Below are 15267 nucleotides of genomic sequence, written 5' to 3'. Positions count from 1 at the left end.
GTGAGCAGTGGTTTAACATGCTGAAACTGTGTGCCCATAGCTGAGCTAAGCGTAATATGCGTGCTGACAGCCAAATGAGGCATAAACCAGCGTAACCCGTTTCGACGGAGCTGCGCACCACGCCAACAAGCTAACCGACGGGCAACGTTGAGCAAGCTGTAACAAAACTGCCTTTACACAGACACACCCCCTAGCCTGTCTAGACAGTCATAAAATATAAAAAGCAGTGGCCAGGTTCGAACCCAGGATACCTTGCACCATAGTCATGGTACTAAACAACTAAGCCATGACAGCTGTACTTAGAAATGCAGTAATAGCAAATATATAGGAATGAATAGAAAGTGGAGCATGACAAAGCAGGTTTTGTTAAGTTGATACAATTCCAACATGGCCAATCACAGATAAGTGCGGGAAAAATGGCATATATAAGCCCCATAGGTGGGAATACACAGCATAAACAATTGTAAAACTAACTTGCAGCCAGAATGTCAGGAGTAGGTGAGGGTAGTTGCTTTCGAGCACAGAGGTGGGGCGTTGAGGAGTCCAGATATATGGTCTGGTTCCTAGTCCACAATCATGAGGCCCAACTCATGCAGGGCCAGGTCCTTTAGGGAGCATATAGGGCTGAGGTGTGGGACCGGTTGGCTCATGATCTCACCAGTGCCACAGGGATTCCAAGGACTGGTTAGCAGGTCCATCACCACTATGCGGACCTGAAGAGACGTAAGCAGGACCAATTGAACCTTTGGATCCAGGAGGCCCGGCAAATGCCCAACGTCCCACTAATGAGTAAGTTACATTTAATTATGTATGTAAGAAATTAAACTAGCTGATATTATGGAGATGTGTATTCTAATATTACTTCATTTATATTACAGCTGCAGGTGTCTGTTCTGCGAACCGCAGAGCCTATGGCGATAGGCTGGTGCGGTTGCACCACCAGGCAGGTCAGTAATCCTCTCCCAGTAACTGTAAAGAAATATAAAAGTATGACAGTTAGCAAAATAATGCAGTGTAGTCACTAAGTAATAAAATGTGCAAGTAACAGTGTAAGAGTGTTTGCAAGTATTGCTTGATTACAAAAGTGTGTTGCAGTCTGTAATCCAAACAGAAAAATTAAAATGTCCGAAATAAAGTCTGAAATAAAGATGCCCCACCTGTAATATAATAGTACACAACCTGCAGCAGGCTGAAAAGTACAGCTGCAGAAGATGAGCAAATCACATGTGTGAAATATATTCCTGTTGAAATACTGAAACATGACAGAAGTGTGACTGTTGGAAAGGATTGTAATAACTACAGGTAAAACATGTCAATAAAGCCTAGAAGTAAGTACCTTCCTGAATAGTAAAATTAAAACAAGTGAGAGAGTGTGAGAAAGAGTTATGAATCCACCAATAAAGTAGTAATAACCCCTGAATAAAGTATACTGCAGTCAGTACAGAATGAAATGAATGTGACAAGCAGAACCAAACTGCGAAATGTGTTCAAAGTGCTGCTGCAGTTGGAATGTGTATCCCAAAATCTGGATATGTAGCTCTCAGTCTGCAATATGCAGATAGTATGATTGTCTGAAATACCAAACATCCACAGTTGTCTATAGCTATATAAAGCAAATGTAGCAGGATGATGTAGTTGAACAAAGCCAGATATGAATGTGTATAAATAACAATAAAATGTATATTGATGTAGCAGTAACAGTCCTATCACCAACTTGAAGTAGTTATCATATAGGAAACTGTAGTTAGAACAGTAGTGTGTATATATCTGCAGCTATTAGAAATGTACAGCATATGTATTGGTATTTGAAGGTGTTAATTATATTTTCTTCACCCCACCCTATAACCACATATAATCCGTTCCACGTGAAATTGGTATGTGCAATCACAATTAACACCCCTGGACATTTGTCCTGTTGGGTCATACATATTTGCATGTATGTTGATGCATCTGCCCTATTCATACATCCAAACCTGATGGCCTGCTGCCATCAATCAACCCTGCATGTTGTTGGACTGTGTATTGCTGTTCAAATTATGCATGTGTTATGCTCGCTGTTCAATGGTGTGAATATCTGGGTGTTTGGTTAATGGGAATACTAATGCATGCTGTTACAACTAATTGCGAATGGTATTGTATGTTACTAACCCAAACTGTCATGACATAATGCAAAACATAGGACGACAGGGAAGGCGGGTTCCAGCGGACCCACCTCTCCCACCTCAGCTGGCGAGTGAACCTGGCACTAGTGCCCAGTCTGGACCCTCCTCCGGTGGCCCTGTGCCACCTGTGGGTGGAAGCGCTGCAGGATGGGGCCCGCCCCTCTGCAAGTGTGGCCTGAGGAGAACCACCACTCACCCTCCATAGCATCCGGACTGTGGTGCGAGGGAGATCCGGACTCTGTTCTTGGGCCCCTACGCCAGCTTGAGGCACAGGTGGCACAACTTACGGGCATGCCTGTTGCCCAGCCTACACAGCCCCCAGCACAGCCCTGTCCTGGGCAGTGAAGGAACAGTGGCAACTGCCCATGGGTGGGGATATCAGTTCCACTGTTGCCATCTGTGGGCTCATGGGCTCTGGATATCCAAACATCCATCCCCGTCAATTGTGTAACCCCCCCTACATGTGTCATACACCGCCCCTGTATGCATCTTGTTTGTCTTGTCTGTTGACCTACCCAACCTACCTCCCCAGCTATACCGACTTCCTTTACCTGACATACCACTCTCACCTGAAAAAAAAAAAAAAAAAAGGCACTGTGTACCCACAAAAAAATTACGCCCCATACATAGCTGCCCATTCCGCACACATGTCTGCTGGACATAGAAACTAACAATTACAATTGGCTGTACAACAAGTATTATTGTTGTCCTGACACCTCTCTCAGGGGTGGAAGGTTTCAAATGTCACACCAAATTACAAACATATGCACAGCTGTTGCTGATGAAGAAATGGGCAGCTATGGGCCTTACCTACATCCCTCCTGCAAAACCCAAGCTTGTTTCCCTACTGTCTTACCCTCTTTGTGACCCCATTTTCACCACTTTCCTGTCTCCCCATTTTCATTTCTTCCAAAGAAAATAGCGTGGGTGTGCGCTAGAGTAAGCACTGTTAAGCGGTTGTAAGCGGGTGTGCACAGAGCTGAACGCCAGTGCGCATGCAGGAGCTCCGTGCAAACCAGTGCTAACCTGGTTACGACTGCTTAAAAGTGCCTTAGTCACTCTGATTGACAGGTCCTGTAGTCAGTTCAAAAGCAAAATAAAATCTCACTGTTAGTCCTGAACCCAGGACCTTGGAAATAGTAGTTTGCATGACTTACCACTAAGCCATGATTATTATAAAGAACATTGTGCTAAAATAAATATATCATGTAATAGTAGGAATGAATGTAAAGGGAATATAGGATGTGTAGTACACAAAGCATGTCATGTATACTTACTGTCAAATCTAGTGGATTTCTGTAATAGTAGTGTGTGAACAGAAACAGCCATGCTAGTTGGTAGCTAGTAGGTAATAATGTCAGTTAATATACATATATAAATGTATGTATATTTATATATATATATATATATATATATATATATATATATATATATATATAGTTGTAGATGTCAGTGTGCATACAAACTTAGTACAGGAAACAGGAGAGATGAATGGAGAATTGTGAATCTACAACACAGCTTGAATCATGAGAGAGATACTAACCTTTACACTCACAGAACAGTGTCCACAGCATACCAGCATGGTCCTCACCCTTACAATCTGAAAGGGCAACGCCTATCTCACATACCCTTTTATAGCACTGTCCTGAAATCACAGCGAGAACTGCAATCAGTACACAACTGGCTGCATGCAATTAGCAAATGCTGGCTTACAATTGGTGCAGAGGCCATCACATGGACTTATGCAGATACCTACAAAAGCATCCTGTACTCCCACTCCACACATGCAATACTTTCATTGCACCATCTGGAGGCAGACAGAGAGAGAGAGAGAAAGAGAGAGAGACAGAGAAAGAAAAAAAAAGAAAATAAGAACACAAACAAAAACACACGTAACACAAACTAAGTTGAAGCTGTCATCAGTGTCAGTACCAAGCTGAGCTAGCAGCAGCAGCAAGCTATAGTAACAGTAACACAACCAGCTGCGACAAACACAGGTAATGTAAAGTAACAAGTTAATAGTCTACATACTGTGAACCCTCCATATGTGTCATTGGTCTGTATCTATAGGTATGTCCATGTGATAAGTTGTGTGCACGTAGTTTCACCCAAAGGGAATGACTATACATTACATGTCATTCAGTGTTAGGCCATGATCCTGGCACCAGTTGTCTGTTTCAGTGAGTCCTGTCTGTAGGATGTGTGTGTCAGTTGTTGTAATTACTATGGCACTTAGTTTGCAGTCATCTGGGAACTTTGTCATCCACAACCCGCACATGTTTGCTTTCACATCTGAGAAGTAAATGCCAAACAAGAGGGGTCCTAGGACAGAGCCCTGTGGGATACCACATGTGACTGGCTTTGAGTTTGACATGGCTCCCACAATATCGATATTATGGATTCTGTATTTCAACCAGTGTGCAACCCATCATGTGACATATGTAGTAACATGTAAGCTGATGAGCTTGTCTATGATGCCTGAGTGGAGTACTGTGTTGAAGGCCTTAGGCAAGTCCAGGTAGGCTGTATGGACTGCTTTGCACTCATCAATGGCTGTAGTGACTGTTTTGAAAGGTCAACCAGGTTCAAAAGGTAGGATCAGCCCATCATAAAGGCAAACTGGGTGGGATCAAGTGTCTGCAGGTACCCAATATCGCTGTATATGTGTCCCATAATGAATCATTCCATAGCTTTGCAGACCAGGCTGGTTAAGCTTATGGGGCGGTAGTTCCTAGGGTCAGTAGAGGTGCCCCCTTAGTGAAGTGGGACCACTGTTGCTGTATGCCAGTGTTCAGGTACATATCCCGTAGTACAGCCAAGGTTAACTATCAGTCTTATATGCGGTTGTATCTCCTCTTGGAGTTCACGTAGCACACATCCAGGGATACCATCAGGTCACATTGATGCTGTGTGTTCTGCTTTGCTGAGGGCGGCCCTCACCTGGACATCTGAGATGATAGGGAGGTTACATTCAGCTGTAATAAGTATTTCTAAGTGTGGGGGAGAAGGAGGGGGGATACGTGCACTGAACCTGTCTGCCTGAATGTTGCCAATATCTGTGTGTTCAGTGAATGTTAAGTAGGTGTGTAGTAACTCAGAGCATATCTGAGACATTTGGTCCATATGTATAACATAACTGAAGAAGGCCTTGTGGTTATCTATAGTGTCCGTGGCCATTTTCCTCTCAGAGTAGGCCATGGATGTTGTTATGAGAGACCATAGCTTATTACCAGTGCTGACCACAGATGCCTTCCCTTTATGTGAATCTGCTCTGTCCTGCAGTAGCCTCCTTCTATTGTTATACAATTTGCCTTTGGCTGGGATCCACCAGACAGGATGCCTAACCTTTGTGCATAGGGTCTGGGTTAGAAATGTGTGTGCATGTTCCATGCATTCTTTGGGATGTCCGTGGGAAGCATTCGCAAAGGGGTCAGCATTGTGGGTTGTGGCTTCCACTGGCCCAGTGGGCTGCATGGATACCATGTCAGTCCTAACAAGTGAATATCTGTCTATTCACATATATATCAAAGTAGTCTACTGTGCTGGTGGTGGTGGTGGGATATGTATATCCAGGCCGAGTAATGTGTGTCCAGATCACACTAGTGGATGGCGTTCCACATACAGTACCTTGGTATGAACCCCCAGAGTGAGGTTGTGCATTGGACCTGTCTCAGTGTGCTGACCGATGGGGCTTGCTACTATGTTGTATGGAATGTGGCAGGTATTGTTGCACAGGTGTTGGCTGAGCACTGATATCTGGCCATGTACTTGTGTATCCACCAAGAGACACACACGTGCTACATATGGGAGTAGTAGTATATCACTACAGTTGAGTATCATGTATAGTATGTGTGCCATATATTGCTGACATAGTTTTCTGATATCCTGTTTGTGTTCTCTTTCAGGGACATGGCGCATCAGCGAAATCCTGCCTACTCTGCTGCAGAAAATGAAGAGATACACCAGAGCCTGGTGTGGGATTATGATATACTGTTTTCCCGCACCAGCCAGAATCAGCAGGAGAGGGCTGCACTGTGGCAAGACATTGTCCGTAGGGTAAATGACATTGGCACGCATAATAGGACATATGAGCAGGTACGACATCACTGCAGTGATTTAATCAGAAATGTCCGTCAGCGTGCACCACATATCCACAGGCAACAGGTCGCCACAGGAGGTGGGGTGGCCACACATCCTCCCCTCACCAGACTGGAGGGGCTACTCCTAAGTGTTGTGGCTCCAGTCCAGGAACATAGTAATCCGAATAGCGCGCTGTGCTAATGCGTCTGTCTGTAGTGTCATAACATAGTTAGATAGGGGTTTGAATCCAGCAGGTGGCAAGTGTGTGTGAAGGGGTGTAAGTGTGTATGAAAGAAACATCCCTTTAGGTACCTACTCAGCACAGACTCCACGTGGGCCAGCAGAGTTATCCAGGCTACAGAGAGCTGAAAAAGCGACTTTTCTTGATAAATAAGTATTTTTTTGTTGCTTTTATCATCTGAATACCTAGCGACTGTATCTCGCCTGCCTTGCTGTTACATTGCAACTGTTTTTTTCTGCATTTAACTTAATTTTGCACTTATAATCTCTGTTTGTTACTTATAAACTGTATTGTAGCATTTCTTCTGTGTTAGCTGTAAAAGCTGGTTAATAGCATTTATAAGTGTTTGCTGTACCTGCCTGTTCTTTGAAAAAAAAAAAAAAAAAAATCTCTTGTTTTTCCTGCTTTACTGGGTTAGATTAGTCCAGTTTCAGAGTTTGCTGATTCCTGGGCTTTGTTTGTGGTTCCTGTGTACTGTTTCCTTGCCTTATTTGGGGAAAAGGAAGTTACCTTGCTTACCAGTGAGAGGGGAAGCATTGAGCTGCCTTTTGGTCCAGTTTTGTGAGGTTTCAGACAGTAACTAGTAGTTTATTGGTCATTTGGGGCCAGTTTCTAGCTTTTTCCAGCCCCCTGGTATAAAACACGCTAAACGCGTGTTTTCCAGCTTGTACCTACTCAGCACAGACTCCACGTGGGCCAGCAGAGTTATCCAGGCTACAGAGAGCTGAAAAAGCGACTTTTCTTGATAAATAAGTATTTTTTTGTTGCTTTTATCATCTGAATACCTAGCGACTGTATCTCGCCTGCCTTGCTGTTACATTGCAACTGTTTTTTTCTGCATTTAACTTAATTTTGCACTTATAATCTCTGTTTGTTACTTATAAACTGTATTGTAGCATTTCTTCTGTGTTAGCTGTAAAAGCTGGTTAATAGCATTTATAAGTGTTTGCTGTACCTGCCTGTTCTTTGAAAAAAAAAAAAAAATCTCTTGTTTTTCCTGCTTTACTGGGTTAGATTAGTCCAGTTTCAGAGTTTGCTGATTCCTGGGCTTTGTTTGTGGTTCCTGTGTACTGTTTCCTTGCCTTATTTGGGGAACAGGAAGTTACCTTGCTTACCAGTGAGAGGGGGAAGCATTGAGCTGCCTTTTGTCCAGTTTTGTGAGGTTTCAGACAGTAACTAGTAGTTTATTGGTCATTTGGGGCCAGTTTCTAGCTTTTCCAGCCCCCTGGTATAAAACACGCTAAACGCGTGTTTTCCAGCTTGTACCTACTCAGCACAGACTCCACGTGGGCCAGCAGAGTTATCCAGGCTACAGAGAGCTGAAAAAGCGACTTTTCTTGATAAATAAGTATTTTTTTGTTGCTTTTATCATCTGAATACCTAGCGACTGTATCTCGCCTGCCTTGCTGTTACATTGCAACTGTTTTTTTCTGCATTTAACTTAATTTTGCACTTATAATCTCTGTTTGTTACTTATAAACTGTATTGTAGCATTTCTTCTGTGTTAGCTGTAAAAGCTGGTTAATAGCATTTATAAGTGTTTGCTGTACCTGCCTGTTCTTTGAAAAAAAAAAAAAAATCTCTTGTTTTTCCTGCTTTACTGGGTTAGATTAGTCCAGTTTCAGAGTTTGCTGATTCCTGGGCTTTGTTTGTGGTTCCTGTGTACTGTTTCCTTGCCTTATTTGGGGGAAAGGAAGTTACCTTGCTTACCAGTGAGAGGGGGAAGCATTGAGCTGCCTTTTGGTCCAGTTTTGTGAGGTTTCAGACAGTAACTAGTAGTTTATTGGTCATTTGGGGCCAGTTTCTAGCTTTTTCCAGCCCCCTGGTATAAAACACGCTAAACGCGTGTTTTCCAGCTTGTACCTACTCAGCACAGACTCCACGTGGGCCAGCAGAGTTATCCAGGCTACAGAGAGCTGAAAAGCGACTTTTCTTGATAAATAAGTATTTTTTTGTTGCTTTTATCATCTGAATACCTAGCGACTGTATCTCGCCTGCCTTGCTGTTACATTGCAACTGTTTTTTTCTGCATTTAACTTAATTTTGCACTTATAATCTCTGTTTGTTACTTATAAACTGTATTGTAGCATTTCTTCTGTGTTAGCTGTAAAAGCTGGTTAATAGCATTTATAAGTGTTTGCTGTACCTGCCTGTTCTTTGAAAAAAAAAAAAAAAAATCTCTTGTTTTTCCTGCTTTACTGGGTTAGATTAGTCCAGTTTCAGAGTTTGCTGATTCCTGGGCTTTGTTTGTGGTTCCTGTGTACTGTTTCCTTGCCTTATTTGGGGAAAGGAAGTTACCTTGCTTACCAGTGAGAGGGGAAGCATTGAGCTGCCTTTTGGTCCAGTTTTGTGAGGTTTCAGACAGTAACTAGTAGTTTATTGGTCATTTGGGGCCAGTTTCTAGCTTTTTCCAGCCCCCTGGTATAAAACACGCTAAACGCGTGTTTTCCAGCTTGTACCTACTCAGCACAGACTCCACGTGGGCCAGCAGAGTTATCCAGGCTACAGAGAGCTGAAAAAGCGACTTTTCTTGATAAATAAGTATTTTTTTGTTGCTTTTATCATCTGAATACCTAGCGACTGTATCTCGCCTGCCTTGCTGTTACATTGCAACTGTTTTTTTCTGCATTTAACTTAATTTTGCACTTATAATCTCTGTTTGTTACTTATAAACTGTATTGTAGCATTTCTTCTGTGTTAGCTGTAAAAGCTGGTTAATAGCATTTATAAGTGTTTGCTGTACCTGCCTGTTCTTTGAAAAAAAAAAAAAAAAAAATCTCTTGTTTTTCCTGCTTTACTGGGTTAGATTAGTCCAGTTTCAGAGTTTGCTGATTCCTGGGCTTTGTTTGTGGTTCCTGTGTACTGTTTCCTTGCCTTATTTGGGGGAAAGGAAGTTACCTTGCTTACCAGTGAGAGGGGAAGCATTGAGCTGCCTTTTGGTCCAGTTTTGTGAGGTTTCAGACAGTAACTAGTAGTTTATTGGTCATTTGGGGCCAGTTTCTAGCTTTTTCCAGCCCCCTGGTATAAAACACGCTAACGCGTGTTTTCCAGCTTGTACCTACTCAGCACAGACTCCACGTGGGCCAGCAGAGTTATCCAGGCTACAGAGAGCTGAAAAAGCGACTTTTCTTGATAAATAAGTATTTTTTTGTTGCTTTTATCATCTGAATACCTAGCGACTGTATCTCGCCTGCCTTGCTGTTACATTGCAACTGTTTTTTTCTGCATTTAACTTAATTTTGCACTTATAATCTCTGTTTGTTACTTATAAACTGTATTGTAGCATTTCTTCTGTGTTAGCTGTAAAAGCTGGTTAATAGCATTTATAAGTGTTTGCTGTACCTGCCTGTTCTTTGAAAAAAAAAAAAAAAAATCTCTTGTTTTTCCTGCTTTACTGGGTTAGATTAGTCCAGTTTCAGAGTTTGCTGATTCCTGGGCTTTGTTTGTGGTTCCTGTGTACTGTTTCCTTGCCTTATTTGGGGGAAAGGAAGTTACCTTGCTTACCAGTGAGAGGGGGAAGCATTGAGCTGCCTTTTGGTCCAGTTTTGTGAGGTTTCAGACAGTAACTAGTAGTTTATTGGTCATTTGGGGCCAGTTTCTAGCTTTTTCCAGCCCCCTGGTATAAAACACGCTAAACGCGTGTTTTCCAGCTTGTACCTACTCAGCACAGACTCCACGTGGGCCAGCAGAGTTATCCAGGCTACAGAGAGCTGAAAAAGCGACTTTTCTTGATAAATAAGTATTTTTTTGTTGCTTTTATCATCTGAATACCTAGCGACTGTATCTCGCCTGCCTTGCTGTTACATTGCAACTGTTTTTTTCTGCATTTAACTTAATTTTGCACTTATAATCTCTGTTTGTTACTTATAAACTGTATTGTAGCATTTCTTCTGTGTTAGCTGTAAAAGCTGGTTAATAGCATTTATAAGTGTTTGCTGTACCTGCCTGTTCTTTGAAAAAAAAAAAAAAAATCTCTTGTTTTTCCTGCTTTACTGGGTTAGATTAGTCCAGTTTCAGAGTTTGCTGATTCCTGGGCTTTGTTTGTGGTTCCTGTGTACTGTTTCCTTGCCTTATTTGGGGGAAAGGAAGTTACCTTGCTTACCAGTGAGAGGGGGAAGCATTGAGCTGCCTTTGGTCCAGTTTTGTGAGGTTTCAGACAGTAACTAGTAGTTTATTGGTCATTTGGGGCCAGTTTCTAGCTTTTTCCAGCCCCCTGGTATAAAACACGCTAAACGCGTGTTTTCCAGCTTGTACCTACTCAGCACAGACTCCACGTGGGCCAGCAGAGTTATCCAGGCTACAGAGAGCTGAAAAAGCGACTTTTCTTGATAAATAAGTATTTTTTTGTTGCTTTTATCATCTGAATACCTAGCGACTGTATCTCGCCTGCCTTGCTGTTACATTGCAACTGTTTTTTTCTGCATTTAACTTAATTTTGCACTTATAATCTCTGTTTGTTACTTATAAACTGTATTGTAGCATTTCTTCTGTGTTAGCTGTAAAAGCTGGTTAATAGCATTTATAAGTGTTTGCTGTACCTGCCTGTTCTTTGAAAAAAAAAAAAAAAAATCTCTTGTTTTTCCTGCTTTACTGGGTTAGATTAGTCCAGTTTCAGAGTTTGCTGATTCCTGGGCTTTGTTTGTGGTTCCTGTGTACTGTTTCCTTGCCTTATTTGGGGGAAAGGAAGTTACCTTGCTTACCAGTGAGAGGGGGAAGCATTGAGCTGCCTTTTGGTCCAGTTTTGTGAGGTTTCAGACAGTAACTAGTAGTTTATTGGTCATTTGGGGCCAGTTTCTAGCTTTTTCCAGCCCCCTGGTATAAAACACGCTAAACGCGTGTTTTCCAGCTTGTACCTACTCAGCACAGACTCCACGTGGGCCAGCAGAGTTATCCAGGCTACAGAGAGCTGAAAAAGCGACTTTTCTTGATAAATAAGTATTTTTTTGTTGCTTTTATCATCTGAATACCTAGCGACTGTATCTCGCCTGCCTTGCTGTTACATTGCAACTGTTTTTTTCTGCATTTAACTTAATTTTGCACTTATAATCTCTGTTTGTTACTTATAAACTGTATTGTAGCATTTCTTCTGTGTTAGCTGTAAAAGCTGGTTAATAGCATTTATAAGTGTTTGCTGTACCTGCCTGTTCTTTGAAAAAAAAAAAAAAATCTCTTGTTTTTCCTGCTTTACTGGGTTAGATTAGTCCAGTTTCAGAGTTTGCTGATTCCTGGGCTTTGTTTGTGGTTCCTGTGTACTGTTTCCTTGCCTTATTTGGGGAAAGGAAGTTACCTTGCTTACCAGTGAGAGGGGGAAGCATTGAGCTGCCTTTTGGTCCAGTTTTGTGAGGTTTCAGACAGTAACTAGTAGTTTATTGGTCATTTGGGGCCAGTTTCTAGCTTTTCCAGCCCCCTGGTATAAAACACGCTAAACGCGTGTTTTCCAGCTTGTACCTACTCAGCACAGACTCCACGTGGGCCAGCAGAGTTATCCAGGCTACAGAGAGCTGAAAAGCGACTTTTCTTGATAAATAAGTATTTTTTTGTTGCTTTTATCATCTGAATACCTAGCGACTGTATCTCGCCTGCCTTGCTGTTACATTGCAACTGTTTTTTTCTGCATTTAACTTAATTTTGCACTTATAATCTCTGTTTGTTACTTATAAACTGTATTGTAGCATTTCTTCTGTGTTAGCTGTAAAAGCTGGTTAATAGCATTTATAAGTGTTTGCTGTACCTGCCTGTTCTTTGAAAAAAAAAAAAAAATCTCTTGTTTTTCCTGCTTTACTGGGTTAGATTAGTCCAGTTTCAGAGTTTGCTGATTCCTGGGCTTTGTTTGTGGTTCCTGTGTACTGTTTCCTTGCCTTATTTGGGGAAAGGAAGTTACCTTGCTTACCAGTGAGAGGGGGAAGCATTGAGCTGCCTTTTGGTCCAGTTTTGTGAGGTTTCAGACAGTAACTAGTAGTTTATTGGTCATTTGGGGCCAGTTTCTAGCTTTTTCCAGCCCCCTGGTATAAAACACGCTAAACGCTGTTTTCCAGCTTGTACCTACTCAGCACAGACTCCACGTGGGCCAGCAGAGTTATCCAGGCTACAGAGAGCTGAAAAAGCGACTTTTCTTGATAAATAAGTATTTTTTTGTTGCTTTTATCATCTGAATACCTAGCGACTGTATCTCGCCTGCCTTGCTGTTACATTGCAACTGTTTTTTTCTGCATTTAACTTAATTTTGCACTTATAATCTCTGTTTGTTACTTATAAACTGTATTGTAGCATTTCTTCTGTGTTAGCTGTAAAAGCTGGTTAATAGCATTTATAAGTGTTTGCTGTACCTGCCTGTTCTTTGAAAAAAAAAAAAAAAATCTCTTGTTTTTCCTGCTTTACTGGGTTAGATTAGTCCAGTTTCAGAGTTTGCTGATTCCTGGGCTTTGTTTGTGGTTCCTGTGTACTGTTTCCTTGCCTTATTTGGGGAAAGGAAGTTACCTTGCTTACCAGTGAGAGGGGAAGCATTGAGCTGCCTTTGGTCCAGTTTTGTGAGGTTTCAGACAGTAACTAGTAGTTTATTGGTCACTTGGGGCCAGTTTCTAGCTTTTTCCAGCCCCCTGGTATAAAATACGCTCAGCGCATTAGCGATTTAGCCAGCGGAGTTGCCACAGTTGCACACTAGGGCAGCGGCGGTTAGCAAAGTTGAAACTATTTGGCCCATCTAAATTCCACTCTTCAAATTTTCCTTAAAACTACCTTCCTTGAACTATACTACTGATCTAACCTGCATCCTATAACTAAAAGATCATCTCTACTTGACTCCAAGTAGACTATACTCTATCTGTAAAACCTAGCACTTGCTCCTACAGTACTTATCACCTTGATACAGCACTCTAGGTATAGTTAGTACCCCAAAAGGCAAACCCCATTTCTTGCTCACCCACATCCCGAAAACTCTTTTAAAAGTTTTTGTCTATTCCTTCTAGCATGTCGAGGGATCAGTTGCTAGTGTCCTCTCCTACTCAGCTGGTGAACCTGGGAATATTGAGGCAATGTTACAACTGCCTCATGTACACAGACAACCCTCTCCTCCTCCCACAAAACACAAATACATGCGAGATGCACTTATCGGCCAAACTGGAGGCTGAGCTCTCTCAACACAGGACTGGCAAGACCAGACAGGATGAGAAGGTCACCACATACACTATAGACCCAGTCTCACATAGTACCATCACAACCTCAAATCATACACATATACACACAAAGACATACTCGGAGGCTCTGATCAAAAATCTACCAAAACAGCAGAGGCCACCAAAGAAGACACACAAACAACTACCACCTCAAAACACAACACCTGCAACACATAGACCTCATAGTCAGAGTGTCAAACAGTCACAGCCCTTAAGGCCAAACACAATGCCAGACACACTAGTCATTGGTGACTCCATAGTCAGACACACTGACGTCCCGCTCACCAGACTGAGTAAGGAGAAGGTCACAGTAAGCTGCTTGTCGGGTGCTAGAATCCGCCACATAACACATGCACTCAGGTCTCTCAACAGCAGGTACAAGTTCGATTCAATCATTGTCCACGCTGGTGTTAATGACCTGAGACGTACCTCCTTGGACTACATGAAAAGAGACATAGAGGAGCTCTCTGATTATGTAGCCCAAGCAGGTATGACCCTGACCTTGAGCAGTATCCTACCTTCACCGAGAATGATGCCACAATACAGAGATAAGATGATCAGCTTTAACAATTGGCTTAAATTCTGGTGTCATTCAAAGGGGATCCAATGTCTGTCTGCCTGGGATGACATGCTGGACAAGCCACGCTGCTTCGCAAGGGACGGCTTGCACTTGTCACCCTGGGATTCGGATTCTGGCAAAGGCTCTTGCCACCCCATAGTGCCTTTTTTAGGCTATGCTCAAATTCCAAACCTACCAACCTAGAACAAAAAAAAAAAAAAAAAACTAAGGCTAATGCTGCTCAATGCCAGAAGTCTCAACCTCAAGATGCACGCACTTCGAGGCCCTTCTCAGTATGGAGAACATCGATGTCTGTGCTGTGACAGAAACCTGGTTCAAGGCTCCTGAGAGCACCCCAGCACTATCAGGTTTTACCTCATATCATGCGTTCCGCCCCAAAACCCGGACAACACCAAGAAAAGGGGAGGGGTAACCATATTCATCAAGGACACCCACACCTCAAGATTGGTGGCATCGCACGATGCATCGGAAACCATCCAGGTGCAGTTAACCATAGGCAAGACTGCTCTGCAAATTGTAGCATGTTACAGGCCACCTCGCAAACTCAGGAATCTCATATGGCCTTCCTGAAAACACTGGAGGGATAAATGTATCTCCAACCACCATCATACTAGGTGACTTCAACTACCCAAATATAGACTGGGAACACTACTCAAGCCCAAACACTCTAGCCCAAAAGTTCCTGGAATTCATAAACTCAAATGCCATGGAACAACTAGTCACCATCCCCACAAGAGGAGAGAACATACTTGATCTCATCATCACAAACATGGGAGCACAATGTTCAGTGCCAGAAGTATACCCCTCACTGGTGAGATCTGATCACAAACTAATCTCGCTGGAGGTCCTCATCCCACCCACCGAAATGAAAAGACCACAGTAAAGAATTTCTCGAAGCCGACTTCACACTCCTAAAGACTAGTGTGGTCTCCTTTAAGGCCCCTGAGCCAGCGGTTAACATTACTCAAACCGCAGAATCACTGACAAATGCCTTCTACCAGCACCTGCAGGGCTGCATGGATCAGGCAATCC

At 42.6% G+C, this 15267-nt stretch overlaps 1 protein-coding gene across 1 annotated transcript in view; it reads left to right on the top strand.

The window, feature by feature from the left end:
- The window catches only part of LOC122793552 (transmembrane protein 88-like), a 971495-nt gene that overhangs the window by 890574 nt on the left and 65654 nt on the right, over positions 1 to 15267 (top strand). The window lies entirely within an intron of this gene.

This window comes from Protopterus annectens, chromosome 2.part0 (genome assembly GCF_019279795.1).
Source record: "Protopterus annectens isolate FY-2018-M chromosome 2.part0, PAN1.0, whole genome shotgun sequence".
In the NCBI taxonomy this organism is placed as follows: Eukaryota; Metazoa; Chordata; order Ceratodontiformes; family Protopteridae; genus Protopterus; species Protopterus annectens.
Note: the sequence above shows the minus strand (reverse complement) of the source record. Positions and strands in the feature narration are given on the sequence as shown.